Source organism: Lygodium microphyllum, chromosome 24, assembly GCF_053477565.2.
Source record: "Lygodium microphyllum isolate KBCC chromosome 24, Lygodium_microphyllum_v1.1.10, whole genome shotgun sequence".
Taxonomy (NCBI): domain Eukaryota; kingdom Viridiplantae; phylum Streptophyta; class Polypodiopsida; order Schizaeales; family Lygodiaceae; genus Lygodium; species Lygodium microphyllum.
The window spans coordinates 128,019,822-128,032,429 of record NC_141158.1 but is presented as its reverse complement, the minus strand read 5'-3'; positions in this window follow the sequence as shown (position 1 = coordinate 128,032,429).

The following is a 12,608-nucleotide window of genomic DNA, read 5'->3' as shown; positions in this document are numbered from 1 at the left end:
CTCAATAATACATCATCTCCTCACTACAATACTCAATAATAACTCTCAATAATCCTTCTTAGGTCATGGATGCACCTCCCAAGGGGTATGTCTGATGCGAAGAGGCACCAGAGCCACTACAGTGTCTCTTCATATCTCACTCCTGTCTCTGTCACTCCAGTCTTCTCTTCAGTCTTCAGCAGAGCTGCTTCTTCCATTTATTTTAGCTATTTTGAACTTACATTCATCCTTTCCAACAGTTGGAAATTTTTTCCAAAGTCACACATACATTCCACAGAACACTTACTGAAGATCTACAGAACATAACAGAACAGGAACAGAGCATATACTGAGGCTCTACAGAAGGTTTACAGAGGGTTACAGAAGGTTATCAGAGAACATCAAATCCTAATAACTCATACTAAAACCATTCCAAACTATCAAAAACTATTCAATAAACTTTCAAAAGATTTCAACCTTCATCAATCATCAATCCATGCTTCATACACATAAGAAAATCAGAACAAAACAGAAGCTATACATAAGATATCAGAACCAATCAGAACCTCAACAGAACCTATCAGAACATCACAAAGCCTCATATTTCTACTAAGAATCATCATGAGCTTCCAAAACATAATAAATATTATCCAAAATACTCTCAAACACTTCCATTAACAACCACATCACTCTAAATCCATCAAAAATTAACGATTCAGACCTCAAAAACAACAAAAATCAATCAAAAATTCAGTCTTTTTCCACTCTCAGCATATCCCCACACTTAGAAAGGACGCATCCTCGTGACCTAAGGAAAAGAAGAATATAAGTTCACTAAAGAGCTCAATTTAAGCTTCTGTAGTATCTTCAATAATCACTCCACCACGACCCCAACTTATCACCTGTATCTCTAGAAAAGAATACTACTAAAGGAAAACTTCGTTATTCATTAACACATCTGATAAACAATAAAAAGTCATGACAAATTTGTAAAGGATATAAGAGGTTCTTCAACTTTCCATTGTAGACTTGCCATTCACCATCACCATCAATAGTTGAAAAGAGAGCTCTTGAACAAATTATTCAACCAACACGAACTCATCACATACAAATTATTACAACACACACACAAACACAACCATCTGAATGGCACCTCCAAAAAATATCTCATTAAGAAGCACAAAAAATACATTCAAGGGAATCAATGAAGATGATCCCTCTTGAAGGCTTGATGATTTCGAAAGCGATCCAGGGATAAAGACTCATCTACAGAAGATTTTGGAGGATTCTGAAAGAATTGAAGATAGCACATCCGTTCTAGCAAAACAAGGTGTCTGCTAGGTAGACAAACGGCATAAAAATATAGGACATCCAACTGTTGGGAATCAATGTTCACATTAACATTCATACAAAGCTTTGGAATGGCCTTTTGGTCATTACGGGAATGCCTATGCATATATGCTAAGTACCAAGCAAAATGGGCTGTCAATGTCACTGAAGGATCTAGAGATTGTGAATATTGTTGAGAAAAATGGAGGTAATTTTGGTATGCTTGACTAGCAGTTGTCCAGTCCCCTGGAATTAAGGGCCAATTAATCTGTGGTCCCGTGAGAGAATCAGTTGAGCTCCATCTTCTTCTTCTCAGAATTTGCTGATCAAATCCTTCATACCCACTAACCAACTGAGGGGGTTGAGAAATAGAAGTGGCAGGAGATGGAAGAGGAATAACTAAAAGAGGATGAAGAGATGGGTAGACAAAATCATAAAATAAGGAATAAGCTAAAGAAGGAGTGGTTGAAAATTTAAGCGAATCAGTTAGAAAAGGTGTTGATTGATAAGCAGGAAAAGTAGAAGGTATATTGATAGATGGAGAAGGACATGGCTGAGAAGGGGAAAAGACTCGATCTTCAATGAAAGAACAATAAGTAAAGATTGGAATTTGAGAAAAACTCTGACGTTGGAAAAGGAGAGGTAAGATAGCTGCTGAGTTGGATTGATAAAGGGAAAAATAAGCATCATAGCGATGGGCCATTTGTTGATAGTACAATAAGCTAGGAACAAAGGGACCTAAAACAGATCGTCGATGGTAGGCATCAAAGAAAGAGGAGGAAGAGATGGGTAGGCAAAATCATAAAATGAGGAATAAGCTAAAGAAGGAGTGGCTAAAAATTTAAGCGAATCAGTTAGGAAAGGCGTTGATTGATAAGCAGGAAAAGTAGAAGGTATATGGATAGATGGAGAAGGACATGGCTGAGAAGGGAAAAAGACTCGATCTTCAATGAAAGAACAATAGGTAAAGATTGGAATTTGAGGAAAACTCTGAGGCTGGAAAAGAAGAGGTAAGATAGCTGTTGAGTTGGATTGATAAAGGGAAAAATAAGCATCATAGCGATGGGCCATTTGTTGATAGTACAATAAGCTAGGAACAAAGGGACTTAAAACAGATCGTCGATGGTAGGTATCAAAGAAAGATGAATCAAATGGATGGTTCTTGGAAAGATAAGCTAGGATATCCACCCTCAGTTGCTTAGTGTTGTGTACATAAGTAGAAGCTATATTCTGGCATTGGTTCAGGACTATAGAATCAATCATTGAATGCCATGAAGTGTCAGGGCAAGTAGCCACTTTAGAAGAATAGCACTGGAACATGTCATCTATCCTCAACTCCAAATGGTTGACATATAAGGCAGCTTGTAAGACCACATCCCCCATATATCAAGCTAGATCTACATCATTTGAAATTAACATATCACCTCGTAGATATATATAAGACAGCAACATGGTATCCGTTGTCGGAATCCTCAAAGAGACCATATGGACAACTTCTATAAGCAAATCAAAAGACCAAGCCCCACTCCAACCATCCTCTAGAAGAGGGAGATCCATGTTGAGAGCTTAATATAGAAAGCAAACTTCTGCAACTGATAGTGAACAAAAAAAGAATGGTCCAGAGGAACATACTCCTGAAAGTGCTCAAATGTAGACCATAATAAATCCATCCTAGACTGCAATCTTTCCACTTTATCTTGAAACAACGGACATAATGTGGCCTGTCTCTGGAGAACTGCCAAGTCTTGCTAAGATATAGAATGAATCATAGGAACCCTGGGGCTTAGAGGAATGGACCGTGACTACGCCAGTTGGTCCTGCAGCTACTTAATCTGGGAAGCTTGGGATTCCAATGTATTATGAGCAGTCTGCAAAGCTGACAGTTTCGTATCTAAAAGAGTCTTAGACTCTTGAGCTTCTTTGGACACTTTCTCTTTCTCTTCCGAAACTCTAGTGACCTCTGACTGAGCCTCTGCTAATTGAATTTTCAAAGAAGATATTTCTTCTCTCTAGGTCTCAATCATTTAGGTCTGCTGCTCCATCTGCTTAAACAGATCAGTAAGAGTGTCTTTAGCAGAGGCTAACTTTGTGGTTGCCTTATGCATCTAGTCTTTGGATTGTATCAATTCTTCATAGAAAGAAGCATATAATTGTTGAACACAAGCTGTCACTAAGAGTTCAATAGAACTCTGGATGTCGTTACAAAGGAAAGGAATGGCATCCCCTGGCACTAAACTATTCAACGAAGGAACTAATATTTCCAAAGAACCCTCTCGATGTGCCTTGAATAAATTGTTGCATGTGAGGTAGGCAGGGAGGTCACTTTCAGAGATAACCGGAACTGTTACTGAAGGAACGACTGGGGGAATTTTCTCTGCTACACGCTTCAAGCACTTCTACTGAATGACCAATGGAGGAGGGGAATCAAGATCCTCTATGTCAATGGGTTCTGAATCTTCTGAAGGTGGAGGGGGAGGTACTGGATTAGATGGAGGAGGAGGAAGCACAGCCTTCTTAAGGCCTGAATATGTCAAGAAAGCATATAAATATGAACCATAGGTTACATTGGTAACATTCCCTCTAGTCATGTTGACAAAATGTTGGTCCATCTTCATAAGAAGGTAAGTACTCCAATCAATGGCAACCCCTTTTAGCACCATCCTGGAAGCTGTGAAGAGCTCCTTGGACAAATAATGAGATGGTGTTTTGGCAGGCATGAACCAGTCTTCTTGGAGAAATTGGCAGACTAGCTTCTAGAGAGGATCACTGATCATTGAGAAAGACACTCCTGAAGTGTTAATTGTCTTCTTGACATCAACGACCTCTTTGGTCTGCTTCTGTAACAGCTTCAGAATCTCATCATTTGAGAATAATTGTCTGGATGTAACAAAGGGTTCTCCTTTGTAGGGAAGAGACAAAGCCTTCCCTAACCCTCTAGATGACAAAACCATGGAAGTACCACAAACCAAGCTCAATTTCTTATTGTATGACGCAAGAAACTCATCACATAGGGCTAGATCATCTGGAATCAAAGGGAGTGAAGCAGCCACGAAAGATGCAAGGCCAACTTTCGCGATAGGCTCAAAAGTCAGTAAAGAAGAATAATCCCTACTGATCAATGGGACATATTGAACAGGAGGAGGAGCTTGAGGCGCCATTCAGATGGAATATACACATACACCACAAACACAGACAATCACAGAGAATGCCTGCAAAACAACAAAATAGCTATAAAAAATAAATCGATCAAAAGAAGCACACACAGACGTAACTAACCAATTGACTACCCTAAACAACCCACATCTTAGAAAAAATTCGGCATGACCCTTGCACATATGCGACCGAAAGCTTCATGCTATGCAACAAGCAGTCACCCAAGACCCCATATCAGGCAAAAAAGAAAACTACAAACCGCTCCCGTAATCGTATCACATAATTAAACCATAATACCTCAAAAACCTAATCAGGACATAACCAGAACTTGGATAAACAATGTCAGCTTAAAGGACAATGCGTACCCATCCCACAAAGCGTATTTATTGAAAAGGGAAAAAAGTCTAGTGAGGGGAATGATTTTAATTAAGGGTTCATTTTAATAAATTATTAACAATGGTTGAAATTTTATTAGGTTATAAACCTTAATAAGAAGATGGTGGTTCATTTTTAAATTGTTAGTTACAATTTATTAATGTGAAATGGTGCTTTTAATGAAACCCGGACTGCGATCCCTAGACTCAGGTCTCTAAATGCATATTCATTGATTAAAAAATTAATGTGTCTGAAGTGCTCTTCCTTTTCAGTGCGTGGATTTTTGTGGAGACTGGTTCATTTTTATTAAAAATTAAAGTACCTCTGAAGCACACGTAACGTGTGCAAAGTGAACGGCTGATTGATTTTAAGTTATTAGAAAAATGTGTATTTAGCGCGAGCGCGCGTGGAAAAGTGGGTGAATAAAGTTCATTTTAACAATTAACTGTGGTTAAGGGATGACTAAAAATAAATAAAGCACGAAAAATAGATACCTAGTAGGGGTACATAATGCAAGAGACTGAGGGTGCACCGAGTAGTCCCAAATGCAAGGAATCCAACAAAAAAGCAAAAACCACTGATTGGAAAAAATAAACATTTGGTTTAGGTAATATTGATTAATGTGTGGATGAGATTTTTATTAATATTTTTTAATTGTAATTTAGGTGTGTTTTAATTTTGTATTTTATGTTGGTTTTTTTCTTTTTTTTGTATATTTTTTATTTTAAAATGTTTGATTTATTAGGGTATCAATCAAACCTATTGAAAATAAAACCATTAGGCTTCAACAATGGATTTGTAACATTTTTTAATTATTTTGTAATTTTGTCGCTTATTTTTGGAATTTAAAATAAAATTTTTATGAATTTAGATTACAAGTTTATCATTTAGATCCAAAAATAATAGGATGATCATGTGCCAAGGTGTTTTTAGCTTAGAAAATATTCCAAAAGCAGTCAAATGCATTGATTTGAATTTTTTTGATTTTTTTGTATTTGATTCTGATTTTTAGGGATTTTTAATGATTTTTCTCAAATTTTAAGGAATTTTAAAAGGATTTTAAATATTATTAAATTTTTTATATTATAATCAGCAAGATTAACCAAAAAATTACCCAATTTATTAAGGAAATTTTTAGTTTTTTTATTTTTAATTGATTTTTAATGAATTTTTTAAATATTTTTAAGTGTTTTTAGGTATTTATTAGGTATTTTTCTCGAGTTTGTGAAAAATCAAAAGAGATACCCAGGCTATGTGTAAACAGATGTGTGTGCTCGGGGACGGCACGCACCACCGCAGGGAGAAGACCAAACGCGCATTCTCGCGCGTGAATACTCACGGCAGCTCGAGTACGCATAAGCACACTTGGACTCCCACGCTGCGTGTGGAGGGTGGGGTAGAGTGGAGAAGGGGCGAGAAAGGGGGCGAAAACGGGGGGAAACGGGGGTTAGGTAAGGTTAGTTAATTAGGTGAGCTAAGGGAGGTTAGGTTAGGTTAATTAACTTAGGTTAGTTAAGTGAGGTTAAGTTAGGGTAAGTAAGTTAGGTTAGGTTAGGTTAATTAGGTTAAGTAAATTAAGAAGGTTAATTAGGTTAAGTAAATTAAGTAGGGTATTTAGGTTAATGAAGTTAATTAAGTTAGTTAACTTAATTAAGTGGGTTAACTAAAGAAGTTAGTGACTAACGTAGAGAGACGGCAGGGCGGCGAAGGAAAAGGAGAGGAGGAGGAGGAGGTTGGCTAAGAGGGCGTGAAGGAGGAAGAGGAGGAGGAATGGAGTGTGGTGGAGGGAAAGGGAGTGCGGTCAAGGAGGAGGAAGGAGGTGGCGTGGAGCAAGTCCGAGGGGAGGAAGTAGGCGGCGTAGAGGGTGAGGTGGAGGCGGTGTTGCAGGTGGTGAAGGTGGAGTGCCAGAGGCGGCGCGTGTCGCTGCACCTCGACGGCAAGGCGGCGCTGCTGGAAAACGAGGAGCAGGCGCTGGCCGCTAGCGGAAAGGAGGCATGAACGCTTGAGGACGAGGGAAGGCATGGACACTTGAGGGTAGAGGCGAGGGTGGAGGGAACGAGGAGAATGACGACGTGCTTGGAAAACGAGGGCGTGAGCGGGAGGGGGGAACGAGAAGAATGACGACGTGAAGGGCCGCGAAACGAACGAACATGTAAAGTAGTTGTGTTTTTCTTCTTCTTCTTCTTTTCTTTTTTTTGAGGTTAAAATTAGTGGTTTGTTTTTTTATGTGTGTGCTGTTTGTTTGTAATGTTGAATTGCAATCTTTGTTGGTGTGTCATGTTGTTTTTGTGCTCTCTCGGTTTTATTCTTTATTTTTTTCTTTTCTTTTTTGTTTTTTTTTTGTGTGTGTGTATATGTGCGTGTGTATTTTTTTTCCTTTCGCTCTTGTCTTTTTTTCTATTATTGTTGTTGTTTTTGTTTTGTTTGGTTGGCGAAATCCAGTAAAAAGGGAGCGCACCCCCGTCCCGCGCGCATGCATGGGGCGGGAATAAAAAAAATTGCATCGACGGGATCAAACGGGGCGAGGATGGCGACACGCGAGGCACAGAGGCCACGGGGGCGTCCCAAGGTGATTAGAACCAAAAACATGCATGTTCACGCGCGACACGAGAGACGTGGCCACATTGCGATAGGAAGAAAAATTAATAAAACCCAAACCATAAATCGGATAAAAAAATCGTAAAAAGGAAAAATATGCTGGGAACAAGGGGAAGATGATAAAAAAATGCGACATAGGTTTCGGGGAAAAATCAAGGTGTTCACATGGAAAAAACACAAAAAACGGCTCAAAAAATACATTCGAGGATTAATATGGAAAAATCTGCTCACCGGAACGCAGAGCGGAAAGAAGGAAACATGTGCCAAATAATGTGCCCGACAAACGTATCATGTCAACACATGGTTGTGACCGAGAGAGGACGCGTTCACATGGGAAAAACCCAAAATTTGTACCCGAAAAGGGATTCGAAAATTAATATGGAATGATCCGTGCACCAGAATAGAGGATACTAAAAAGGAAAAATGTCCGAAGGAAGGGAATGCATAGGAAGGTCATGTCGAAATGCACTACTGGTGGAGTGAGGAGGGGTTCACATGCAAAAAACACAAAAAAGACACCCAAAAACACATGAAAAAATTAATAATTAAAAATTCAGCAATTAAAAGAGGGGGGAGGAAAAAGGAAAAAGTGGGGGAAAGGCTAGCGGGACATGGTTGTCAAGTTAAACGGAACATTTGGTGCAAATAGGGCATGTGCACATGGGAAAAATATAGAAATTACGCACGAAAAGGTCCCAAAAACCCGCAAAAATTAATAGCGGTCCAACAGCGCATCGGAAGACATGGAGTAAAAACAAAAAATATCAAGGGGAAGGGGGTTGTCAGGGCGGGCACATTGAATCACAGTTTTGAAGCAATAAAGATGCGTTCACATGGAAAATCGTCCAATTTACAGGAATTGCTTCAAAAATTAATAACTTAAGAACCATCCGTTGGAACAGGGATTGCTAAAAAGGAAAAATGGGCAATTCAAAGGGACGAACAGGGCTGAAAGGTTTGGATTTGGATTTCGGTGAACGTAGGATACATTCACATGCAAAACGTCAAAACAAGGAAGAAAGGAAAATAGGGAAGGAACGACCCAAAGGGGGGGGGGGAAAGTTAGACGAGTGGGTGGGAAAGGGACCCCATGAGGGCAGAAAGAGGTCATGGCAGACATGCGTGATCAACTTGAGGCATATGCAGGGGGTATGCACATCAGACGCGTAGGGAGGTGTCCCCACACTTAAAACCTTAACGGACAGAGTAGATTGATCGACACGGCCACAAACTTGTCAACCGACTAGATGCTAGCATCCCCACACTTAAGACATCACATACACTTGCAAACAGAAAAGTAGGGTTAGGAACACTTGGCCCGTTTCGCGTAAGGTTGAAGGAACCGTCACTGCTATAGAAAGGTTGGAGTCGGCGACAGGAGGTACCACGGCTTGCTCCAGTGTTCAGCCAACATGGCAGGGACCATGCAGCAGCACCCAGGGAGGTAGCTGTTTGATGAAGCGCGTCGAGGGAGGTATCATTGTCAAAAGATAATCACTCAACTCACGGGCACTCAAATGGAATGAGAGAACAGTCACTCGCCCCATAACTTACATCACTCGAGTTAATATTGATGGAAACCCAGATCTCACACCCGGTTGAGAAATCGACAAGGGGTTGGTGCAGAGGGAGTATGCTAGGGTGCACAATTGATGGTGCATCAGTGCGTCTCGCCCTGTCTGGCATAGGTGCAAGGAGGAAGGCCAGGGAGCCTTGCCGTGTAGTGTACAGAACAGAGTGACGTGTCCTGTGCTGATGGAAGAGACCCATCCCGTGGGTGTAGAGGGAAACAGAAACGTACCTGACTCCAATAGTCGCAACGTCCCTCAATCCTCACCTCTCAATAATTGATTGAAGAACCATCCATCACACTCAGCCCACCCTCTATCTCACGCTCTATTGAAAGATATAGAGGGTAGCGCATTCCTAAAACCCATTAATGTAATCTTCACCGTCAATGTTGCAGAGGTTGTATGCCTTTTGATGGTACAGCAGTGCATCCCGCCCTGTGCCGGCATACAGTGTAAGAAGGAAGGTCATGGAGCCTTATGGTACAGTGCACAGAAACAAATCGTGCGTTGTGCATTAAGAGGCCTATCCCATGCGTGCAACACTCTATTCACACATCTTACCTCTCATTTGATTTGAAGGAAAAAACTGATCACTCATCCCACCCTTTGTCTCACACTCACTGATAGATACAGAGGGCAGCCCATACTCACGTCCCCATCTTGTTAGGATGAAAGCTCACATCACTCAAGGGGTTGGTGATGAAGATCATGCTGGCTGTTGTTGTCATCAGGATATTAAAGATGAGGCATACCCAGGGAGGCATCCAACAAGTCTGATACTTCAATGATTTGTAAGAAAGCTCATCTGTTAGAAGGGCAGACAGACTGATATTGCAGAGACAGTGCACCAAGGGAGGTGGCTTCAAATTACTTGCTGGAAAGGTTCTGTTGATGAATCAGCTATCCTGAACTGCAAGGTGTTACCACCTTTTCCACAGTCAGCTTCCCACCCAAGGGTGTTTCTACCTTTTCTTGAAACAAGGCCTGTTATGACAGGGAATTTCTTCATTTTCTCCCATAATAGTTTGTTTGTTTTTTTTTTCTTTTTTCTTTTTCTTTATCCTTTTTTTTTCGTTAAGAAAGAGAATAGTAGAAATACCATGTGTCAGGACCAACCTCGCCACGGTTGTTGGATCATATGAGAAGAGAACAAGGTCGGATTGAGAGGTATCTGTGAGGGGCTAACAAAACGAGACCGCCTCATGAGGAGAATCATAAGGGCTATTAGAAGCATGAAGAGAAGGATGGTGTGACGCCCAAAAGGGAGAGGAGAGGGTAGGTCGACTATGATTGTCAAGATCCCTAGGGAGGGAAGTACTTCTTCAGATGATAGCCATTGATCAGGAAAGGATCATAAGAGGTATCAATGGTTTGCACCTGAACAGAGCCATTAGGCTTGACAGCAAGTACCTTGTATGGGCCCATCCACCGTTGTTGAAGCTTGCCAAGAAACTTGCCAAATCTCGAATCATAGGCTAGGACAAGATCACCTTCTTTAAACTCCTTGTGCTTGATGAAACTGTCATGATAGGCCTTGCGTCACGCTTGAGTGGTTTCCATGCACTGTAGGGCCATCCGCCATATCACATCCAAACATTCCAAGTGCAAGAGGTGGCATTGCATTGACTCATCATCTCCCAAGCGTTCTTTAATTGCCACTCGTAAAGAGGGCAATTCTAGTTCAATAGGGAAGATGGATTTTGTACCATACACCATCCTATACCTGCTGTCTTACAGGAGGTTCTGTATGCCCAGAGGGCCTCTGTAAGTCAGTTGTCCTAGTTGTGACGATGTGCGGCAATCGTTCTTGTCAAGATCGAGCAGAGGATGTGATTGGTGACTTCAAATTGGCCATTGGCTCTGGGGTAGTAAGGAGTGGACTTGCGATAGCGGATCTTATACAGCTTTCTTAGTCTTCCTTTGACATCTGCTTTGTTCATCAGGAAGGACAGGGCTTCATGATCCACATAGAACTTGAAATGTGTTGACAATAGATAGTGTCGAAACTTCTCTAATGCAAACACCATTGCCAAGCACTCAGGCTCTGTCACTATATAGTTCCGTTCCCTATCAGTGACCTTCCGGCTTGCATAATATATTAGTTGATCTAATTTAGAGGGGCCCTTTTGACATAGGACAACACCTTGCCCTTCAACCGATGCATCTGTGTGCACATGAAACTCCTTCGTCCAATCAGGAGGCTGTAAGATAGGTGCTTGAATAAGGCACTATTTTAGGATATTAAAGGCTTCTTCACAGTCATCAATCCAAAGAAAATCAGCATATTTCCTTAGGAGCTTGTGTAGAGGGACTGCCTTGGTTGCAAAATGTGCAATAAATCTTCTGTAGTAGCCCACATGGCCAAGAAATCCTCTCAATTGCTTGAGGTTTATTGGTGCTGTCAAGATAGCAATCTTCTCAATCTTTGTCGGATCTGTTGCAATCCCCTGTGCAGAGACAATATGGCCCAAAAGAACTCCCGATGAGACACCAAAGAGACATTTGTCAAGGTTGAGAGAAATCCCATACTCTCGACATCTGTCAAAACATTGCTCTAGGTGTCCTTAGTGCTCACGGATCAAACTATAGACATAAAAGTCATCAAGATACACCTGAATGAAATCATGAAGATGATTCTGGAAGGCAGCCATCATTACTCGTTGGAAGGTGGCAGGAGCATTACATAGCCCAAATGGCATCACTTTGTAGGCATAGGTCCCTCATTCTGTGGTGAAGGTTGTTTTGGATTGGTCCTCTTCTGCGATTTGGACTTGGTTATATCCGCTAAATCCATCCAAGAGGGAATACAGCTCATGACTTGCCACTGTGTCCAACAGTTGGTATGTAAAAGAGATAGGGAAATGATCCTTCTTCGTCTTTGAGTTCAGCTTTCAAAAGTCCACACATTTTCGAAGTTTCCCATTCTTCTTGGGTACTACCACAATGGGCGAAACCCATTCACTATTAGCCACAGGATAAATGAACTTGGCTTCAAGAAGTTTCAATAATTCCGCCTTCACCAGAGCAGGATAATTAGGATTCATATGCCTTTGTCTTTGCCTTACAGGTTTGGCATCAAGCTCTAGGTCAATGTGATGTTGGCATACTGTGGGATCAATCGCCTTTAGGTCTTTGTACAACCAAGTAAACACATCTAAGTTCTCTTTGAGTAGGTCTCATAGGACTACTAGTTCTTCTTCTTGAAGATTGAGGCCCACTTTCAGGTGACGTTCAGTATTGTCAATATCCAGGAACGTCACTTGTCTTTCACCTTTCACTTCGTGGATAAATGTCCCACGGATTGCTTCTAGATAGAGGTCTCACTCTTTCAAGGGAGTAGTGTCATCGTCAGATATTCCACTAGAACCAGTGTCCTCCTTCTAAACAGATGACTCATTTGTCAGTTGAAATTGCTGGAAAGATATCAGAGCTTTGTTCGCTTCTGTGTAAGTGGTGATTTCTTCTGGACTTAGGGATTCATCTTCAAAGGATGCGTCTAGGAATGCCACATAGCATGGACCTTCTAGAAGCCGTGGCTCTGATGGCTTTGGCTTCTGTTGGCAGGGGGCATCATCATCATCGTTTCTCCAAAATGAATGGTCA